Here is a 9,151-nt window from a genome sequence, read left to right as displayed (position 1 = left end):
CAGGAATCAGGTCTCAGGTCTCTATGTTGTGCCGGTGACCACTATAGAGCTCTTGGCAGCAGAAAAATGAAATCATGGAGCCTTAAAGTAGGAACATTCTTAGGTATAGGTATTATCTAATGACTCAATTTCCAAATAAAAAGATAATTAGTAAAGTGGCGGGCACAAACTTATAACTATGGTACTAATGCTCTGATGGGCAAAGGGATGTAGAGCCCCCAGCCCAGTGTCCTATATTCTCTGCTTTCCAGACTTCAGCCATTTTTAGTAAAGGTGCTTTCAGGATTCTAGAACCTAAGTGTCCCTTTCGGTTTCACAGATAGGTTGTAGAAAATATCTTGATTCTTTTTTCATCTCATTTCTTTTCTCTCTTTACTATAGACTCCTATTTCTTTAGCTTTTGTCTCTTTTTAGTCATTTGTATACTTGACTGTGTGGCTTTGCAGTAGTCCTACTATCCCTTTGGGACTCAGTTTTCTTATTTGAAAGAGTAGGAGGTCGGATGACAATTTCTAATGGCCCTGCAAAATTTTTTGTTTGTTTTAGTCGTGGTCTCAAATTTATGTCTCTTTTTTTCTCTCTGCTATATGGATTCACTAGAGTCATTACAAATTGCTGAGCACACTTAATATCCACTCTGGCAAACAGTGCTCTGAAATTTAGTAGAAGATCTCTGAAATATAAAGAATAAACGTACATGCCACAGAACTCAAAGATAAAATGGTACAGGGGTTGGTGAAAACACTTATTAACTCTGTTAAATTTAATGTGTCTCAAAGAACTAACACACATATATTCATGTGCACATGCACACACACACACACACACACACACACACACAGGCATTTACTTCAGAAAAGCATAGTGAGATTTTTATTCTTTAGCTCTACAACTTTAAGCATTGCCCAGTAATAACAATAAGGTTTATAGTCATTGGGTGCCTGGTTTGAGCCAGAAACTGTGCTTAATGCTTTATATATAATTTAATATCATTAGTAACTTAGAGTTATATGACTCCTATCATTGTTCCTGCTGTACAAATGAAGAAATTCCCTTTTAACTGAGGTTGAAGAACTGAACTAAGGTCGTTCAGATAGGTTACTGATAGGGCTGGCGTTTGGTAGTCTGATTTCAGGAGCTGCATTTCTTTATGGAATCTCAAAATATATTGTAATAATACATCTCTTGGGAAGGAGGATGATGTGTGGGGAGTGATGATGCATGCAGTCAAGGAAAGCTGAACTGGAAAAATGCTTTTTTGAGTTTCATCTGAGAGATGAAGAAGCAGCTAAGGCCAACAAGACTGGTAGTTTTGTGTGAATATGGTCAGTTCCAGAAAAAAGTCATCTCCCATTACAATGCCCATATATTGTCCAATATTTCTTCCTAAGCGTGACAGCAATGTGATGAAGGGAACCTATTTCACAAAGGCCCATGTGGACCTGCACTTAAAGACTGCAGGAATATACGAGCAGGCAAACCCAAAACCACCTTGTCCGGAAATTCCGGTAGTCAGTAAATCAGCTGGGGAGGAAGTGTATTTCCCTTATCTGAAGAATTTCAATGAAAAAAGGAGAAAAAATATATGAGTTATGAATGTGAATGATAAAGTAATTTGAGAGCTGTGGAATGCCCCATACAGTTCTTCTGACACTCATTTGGCTTACAGAGTCTGGTTTTATATTCATAAATCTCAATTTCCCTTTTACTTGCTTCCTTCACATCCCTCCTCTCTCTCTCTGGTCTTTCTTGGCTGACCCAGAGCTGAGCTTGTGGGCTTTCACTTTACACGGGTCTTCCTCTGTATTCACATTCACAGGTAAACACTGGAACTCCCCCTCTGGTGCTCCATTCAAAACACCCATTTCTTCACCATGGCTGAGGGTTAGGGTGAGAAAGGAAGTTGGTAAAAACTAATTCATAATAAGGACTCAGACAGATGCCATTTAAAATCTAAGGTGTGTCCAGCATGTTCAGGGACCAAAGTGACTGAGGCTCTGCTCTAAACCCCATCTTCCAGACCACAGAAACACTCAGACAGAAACCACTTTATATCTGAGGTGCAAAGACCCCCAGAAAGCTCAGCCAGAAGCCACTTAAATATGAGGCATGTCCTGCCCTGTTCTGGGACCAAGGCGACTGAATCTCTGCTCTAAACCCCATCTTCCAGACCCTAAAAAAGCTCAGTCAGTTGCAGAAACCTTCTCCAAGCAATTAGCCTAAAGTGAATTCACCACCAAATGACTAAAGTTCAAAGAAGAGAGACTGCAGAGTGAGCTGCAGGGAGAAGGATGGAGCTGCAGAGATCACGGCTCTTCTCCCATATACCTCTGAACTCTCAGTTGAAACCCCATGGCTCAACCCAGGTCCACCTATTCCTTAGGAACTGTGAGGTCGTTGTAATATCCAGTTCCAAAGTCAAAAGTACAGGTTGCTAGATGAGCATTAGGGAAACAGAACTGCAGAGAGATTGTGGATCACCTCCTCCCGTACACTCTGAATGCTCAGAATTAACTCCAAGAAATTAGGAAGAAATGTATAATCCATCAGATGGTCAGAAATAATGAAAGAGGCATAAGAAATATGAGAAAACAAGAAAATATCTCTCCCCCAAGGGAAAATAACCCCCATCATCCACAGACTGTACAATGGAACTTGAGGAAAGGTCCAAGAAAGAATTCAGAATATTCATAGTGACAAAATTAAATGAGATGCAAGAAATGAGAAACAATGAACTCCAGAAGGTGCAAGAGAAAAGAGACAATGAGTTCCAGGAGGTGAGGAAGTTCTTCCACAATTTGAAGGAAGAAATACACGTCATAAAAAAGAATCGAATGGAGCCATTAGAGACGAAGGCTGTAATATAGGAAATCAAAACCTCTTTCTAAAGTATTCAAAGCAGAATAGACCGTGCAGAGGATTGAATTTTGGATGTTGAAGATAAAATCTCTGACCTAGAAAAAATCTCCATAAAAGACTGGAAATAACCCAAGAACATGAGCATAATATATGAGAAATACTAGATACCATTAAGCACCCAAACATCCAGATAATTGCTATCTCAGAAGGTGAAGAAACTAAGGGCATTGATAATCTATTCCATGAAATCCTGGAAGAAAAGTTTCCAAATCTAGAAAAGTATTTAATTATCTAGACTCAAGAAATACAAAGGACCCCACATAGAATCAACCCAAGAAGATCTTCTCCAAGGCACAACATAGCCAGATTAACCAAATCCACAAAGACAAGATACTAAAATCGGAAAGAGAGAAATGTCAGGTTACTTACAAAGGTTATTCTATCAGGCTAACATTGGATCTCTCATCGGAAGAAATGTGAAGAAGGAAACAGTGGGAAAATATATTCAAAGTGTTAAATGAAAAACAATTTCAACCAAGAATACTATACCTGGCAAGATTATCCTTCATATTAGAAGAAAAGATAAAACATTCCCATATAAATAAAACCTGAAAGAATTTGCCAAAACCAGATCAGCTCTCCAAGAAGTTCTGAAGGGAGTGCTTTATCAGGAAAACTAAAGTCACATAGACAGAAATAAGAGAAGAAAAAGCCACCAAGAAAATGCTAGAGACAAGTCTGGAAATATCAATAATAATGTTGATTGTTAACTTCCAGGATTTAAATGGAGATATCAGAGCACAGGGACGAGCAGTTAGCATAATGGCTATGTCGCTGGACTCCCTTGTAGTTGACCACGGTTCGAGTCCCGGACCCGGTGGCTTAAACTCGTGCCTGTCGCGTGTGTGTGCCCAAGATCCCGAGAGGAGAATGGAGGAGAAGGGATTGCAGGGTGGGCATCCTCCCTGGGAGGTGATTTCTCGTTTTCTGTCTCTATGTCTCTCTCTGTCTTTCTGGCGAGTGTACACGCCCTATAGCAAAAACCTCTCCAAAAAACAAAAACAAAAACAAAAAACCAAAAAAAACAAAAAAGATTAGAACACAGTAACACTGCAAATTCAACAGATGAGATTAATTACATGAGACTAAACTGGTGAAATAGAATTTTATGACTTTTGACTAAAACAGTACTAATTTTTTTAAACTATGCTTTCTTTTCCAGTTTTAAGGATTTTGCTTTCTATTGGGCTGTTGGTAGGTTCAGCAATTTGTTACATTTTTTTGCTTGATTTTTTTAAAAAAAATTGAAATATAAACTTTTCTCCCTTCTTGACCCCTCCAGAATTGGAAAATATTTGTGAATATTCTTATTTTGTAGTAGAAGGGTTATTTGTCTTACATTAGAAATTGGAAATACTCATTATTGCCAGGGCTTTGACTGGAATGTCATATCTGAAGATATGACCAGAAAACTATTGATCTCAAGAAAGCCAACAGAAGCTCTTAAGCTCTTGGAAAGATGGCCTGGCACTATAAACAGTTCTGCCTGGCAGAGAGGATTAGAGAACCATATGAAAGAATTCATACCATAAAATAACCTGGACTTTTTCAGCCCAGCATTGTAATCAGTAGAGATTGCAAAAGAGCAGCTACAAACAGAGGATACGTTGAGGAAGACTTTGAAGGAAGAAAAAGAGGCTGATCTTTGCTAGCAGGTGGTAAACCACAGAATACTTGGTTGGCAGAACTGAGTTGTGAAGGTTCATGTGTGAATTGTATGCTGGGTGTTTGTGTCTCAACAGTTTGAATAGTTGACGTATAAATATTTTCTCAAAAATAATTAAAACCATACTGTCTTTGTTATAGAGTAGCAACAAAATTATAAAAAATATTTTAAAAGTTATCTTTAAAATTCAGGATTTTTTTTGAAATGTTGAAATGTGTTTATTAACTCTTTGCAACTATGAGATATGAGCAAATAATTTTTGATATGTAAAGTAAATGTTTGTGAGAAAGTGTAAGTAAATAAATTAAAAATAATTTACGGTCAGATTTACACACCAAGTAGTCTTCAGCATTAAGCCTCCAGGGATATTTTCTTGTTCATGCAAGCAAAGCAAATCTCTAGATGCTGGTTTTTCAGACAGTGAATGGTAGATGTTTCTGGGTCTTCAAACTTCCTGTAAATGACACCATTTGGTTTATTCTAGTAAATGTGTGATGGCAACCAGATGTGTCCTAGCCTAATACACATTTGCTCACTCCCGATGTGACAGTTCCACTGGGGCAGGTCTCATGATCCATTTCTTCTGCTTGGAGTAGTCTTCTTCCCTTGGCAGAGTGGAGATGGGGTGTGGTGGGCAGAAGTGACTCTCTTTAGCAGCTGTTGGCTGACTGGGTTTAGAAGAGGGATTCAAATTGTACTTCTTTAAGGAACTTTGCAAAGGACAAGAAAAGAAACAAAAGGCTCTGTCCTTATTCATGTTACGCACATCCTTAGATCTCTTCCTTTACTTCATTTTTCTCCTTTCAGGAAAGGGAGACTGAGCTGGAATCAGGCTTGGAAAGAGCTTCTTGGTCCCAGTTGAGGTCCCCTCATCCCACTGTCTTTCTGCCAATCCTCCCAACTCTTGTTACCATGCCTAAGTTTTGCTCCTCAACAATCTCTGCCCAGATTCTGCATTAAGAGAAGCCAACAGCTCCCAGCTTAATTCTCTCAATCCCTTGACCTGTAGGTCAGGTCATCCTTTGCTTGTGAATTAGATTATTTAATTCCTGAGCTTTAGAAAAATCTGTAAGTCCCTAGAAACTGTTTCCTTCACTGAGTTTTCTCCAAATACCTTGACTAATTTAAATTGGCCAGATTGAAATGGTAAGAGCATGTATTTACAGTCTAACACCACTATTGACACCATTATCCCTGGAGATTGTGAATCTGTACCTCCACTGTAGAAGACTCTAGATTATAAGTAGGTATGAAAACAAATGAATTCTGGGCCAGCTCTGTAGTGTGGTGGTTAAGTTCAGTGCATCAGAAGCTGGACCCCACATAACGAACCGTAGTTTGAATCTCAGACCCAGCAATTTAATAAAAACATAGCAGGCACGTGTGTGTGTGTGTATACCCAAAATTCTAATGGGAAGAAGAAATGGAGGAAAAAGAATTGTGGTGTGACCATGCCTCATTGGGGGTGCTTTCTGTCACTCACTCTGGTGAGCATATGCCCTCTGGCAGTAAAAATGCAAAACCAAACAAAAAATTCTAATGATTTCTACTCATCTTCTATGTCTTGTCTCTTGACAGTCTATTCACTGGGAATGTCTGACTTTTCATTTTTGACCCAGGGTTCATATGGTAGGCTTCTGAGGCAGAATACTAGAAGCTGGCATTGTACATCCCCCACTCAAAATATACTGATTGTCTGTATTCTGTTGCAAAAACTGAAAGATTGGAAGGTATAAAGACATGGAAAGTAACTATGGGTATTAGAGACAGTGTGAGAGAAGGGTGAAAATAAGAGAGGGTGAGAGGGAAGGAATCAAGGGGAAAAGAAAGAAGCAAAACAGTTAAAGGACACAGAAATGGAAAATTATCTGTTGATAATAACATATATGGTAATATCTTTGAGTGAACCAATATACAGTGTATTCAGGATGGGAAAATTCAATTGGTATGCTGTAACTGAATGTAAAAAATAATTAAAAGAAGCTGTTTCAGTAAAGGGTTGGCCATATATATATATATAAATATAATTTTTTTCTTTAGATAGTTTTTTTTTCTATAGGGTGCATGTGCTTGATGGAGAGACAGAGAGAGATGAGGAGACAGAGATATACAGAGACAGAAAGTGAGAAGTACCCTGCAGGGGGATTGTCCACGCTAAAATCCCTTCTCTGGGTTGAGCATTGTTGTAGATGATAGATAGAATGCTAGGAACATGGGCTGGCCCTGTGACCTGGTTGTTAAAGAAGCTGGATTCCCACATGGCCACCATGGTTCCAACCCCAGCGGCTTAGAGAATATATTGGGTGCATGTATTTGGATGCCCCAAATCCTGACAGGATGGAGAAATGGAGGAGAAAGGATTGTGGCATTACCACATCCTATTTGGAAGTGCTTTCTTCCTCTCTCTTTTTTTCTGTCTTTCTCTGACAAGTGCATGTACTCTCTGGTAAATTTAAAAATAAATAAATAAATAAAAAATAGTGTTAAGAATATGCACAAGGTTCTTGCCCTTGAAGTTTACATTCTATGTATAGTTCCAGCAATTGTCCGCACTCTATGACTGAAATTGATTGACTAAGGATATAGAAACACAATAAATGGATGTAAATACCAGATATAGTGCGTGTGAAAGAGTAGGGTCTCAGGAAGGACATTTAGAAGAAAAATAGAGAGGCAAAGTATTAATGAGACAAAGAAATGTGATAGACACTTTTATAGTTTTATCAACTGGAATAGGGAGAAATGTTCACATGTTGAAATATTTAGTTTGTAAGCTAAATAATGTGATTGAATGTAAAAGAGAAAATGAAATTAAAAAGTAAATAAGAATAAAAATAAAAATAAAAATAACAATAAATAAAATTAAATAAGTAAATTTTTGAGAGAATTTTGCTATAGTGCTCATGCACTCACTAGAGAGACAAAGAGACAGAAAGCGAGAAATCACCCCCCAGGGAAGATAGCCACACTGAAATCCCTTCTCCATCTTCCTCTTGGGATCTTGGGCACACACACACACATACACACACCTGGCATGAGTTTTAAGCCCCCCACCCCAATTTGGGACTCAAACTACAGTCTACTATGTGGGAGTCCAGTGATCATTAGTCCGTTATGCCACCTGCTGGTCCCTAAATAGATAATTAAAAAAAAAAATAGAAACAAAAATTCAGCTCATTGATAAGTTCTCCTTTCATTATGGTCTCACTTATTTTCTCACTATTTCTTCTAAGTGTTTAGTACTAGTTTACTTTTCTCTATACCATTCATTGCCATTGTCTGTGCTTATTTCTTTTTTGTCACTTTTTTTTTAATACAAATTTTTTGAGGGCAGAACTTTTTGCCTCTTTACTTCACTGCTGTATCTTCCACACCAACAACAGTTCATGGTGTACAGTAGGCTCCGAACAATATTGTCAAGTAGATGACTCATTCAATGCTTTTAATTTGAGTCATCTTAAAGATACAAACTCATCCTTATCTTTCATTGACATCTTGCTCAGTGATGAATAAGATTCTCAATGGATGTTTATTGCATTAGTGGGTGACATTCATTGATGGAAGAAAATGACATTTTAAATGAAACTCCTGCTTCCACTACTCATAGCTGGAAATACACTATTAAATAGAGAGAACTTGTCTTAATTCACATTCCAAAACATTATCTTTCCCATCTCTAGGACTTTAATATTTGTATGAAGACAAGATCATTCTCGAAATAATTTTATACAGCTAGTAAGATGCAGGCACTTCATAAAATCATTATTTCCAGTACTTATAAAGACATTTTATTGGGTCCCGTAGGAAGGGTTGAAACCTATAATTAAGATGTGATAACCATCATCTCCTCTCAAACTTGTGGGATGCAAGCCCAAGGCAAAGCACTACAAATTCAAAACAATGACATAAACATCCAAAATTGGTCTTCCAAGGAGGAAGTGCAAGACTTTTTCAGGATGATGTCCCTTCACATTCAGGTTAAAGGCTAAGTAAGGCAGGTTCAAGTTCCAATTCTTACCAGTGATTCTGAGCTGGCTGATGCTTGTGAACAGGCTAGCAGACAATGGATTCTAGTTCTGGACTGCTATAACGATGCTTAATCTGAGTTCTCTGGACAATTCCCTACTTGGAAATGAGATACCAAGTTTTCTCAATAGTCACCAGTACTATAACATTCTCCAGCAGCTTCATCTATCTTTATTTAAAGTAGGAATATGAGTAACACCTTGACATCCACTCCTGGATCCTGCCCCCTCCGGCTCTGGAGGCTGTCTGTGGACTTTCCATGCTTCTCCCAGCCATTAGGAACCAGCAGCAGGGAACCAGCAGTTAGCGTAATGGCTATGTCACTGGACTGCCACGTAGTCGACCGTGGTTCATGTCCCGGACCCTTTGGCTTAAAACTCACGCCGGGCGCGTGTGCTTACATGCCCAAGATCCTGAGAGGAGAATGGAGGAGAAGGGATTGCAGCGTGACCATCCCCCTGGGGGGTGATTTCTCGCTTTCTGTCTCTATGTCTCTCTCTTGTCTGGCGAGCGCACGCGCCCTATAGTGAAAACCTCTCA

The 9,151-nt window shown here is 38.7% G+C and overlaps 1 protein-coding gene across 4 annotated transcripts in view; it reads right to left on the bottom strand.

Annotated features, from left to right (window-relative positions):
* The window catches only part of ADRA1A (adrenoceptor alpha 1A), a 104,167-nt gene that overhangs the window by 9,393 nt on the left and 85,623 nt on the right, over positions 1-9,151 (bottom strand). Inside the window, exon 3 of one of the 4 annotated variants that reach the window (XR_001370720.2) lies at positions 4,921-5,039. The exons of the other annotated variants lie outside the window; for them this stretch is intronic. The gene's annotated coding sequence lies outside the window, so the exon portion shown is untranslated. The remainder of the gene's footprint in view (positions 1-4,920; positions 5,040-9,151) is intronic. 4 annotated transcript variants of the gene reach the window in all.

Source organism: Tupaia chinensis, unplaced genomic scaffold, assembly GCF_000334495.1.
Source record: "Tupaia chinensis unplaced genomic scaffold, TupChi_1.0 Scaffold000366_1, whole genome shotgun sequence".
Classification (NCBI taxonomy): Eukaryota; Metazoa; Chordata; class Mammalia; order Scandentia; family Tupaiidae; genus Tupaia; species Tupaia belangeri.
Note: the sequence above shows the minus strand (reverse complement) of the source record. Positions and strands in the feature narration are given on the sequence as shown.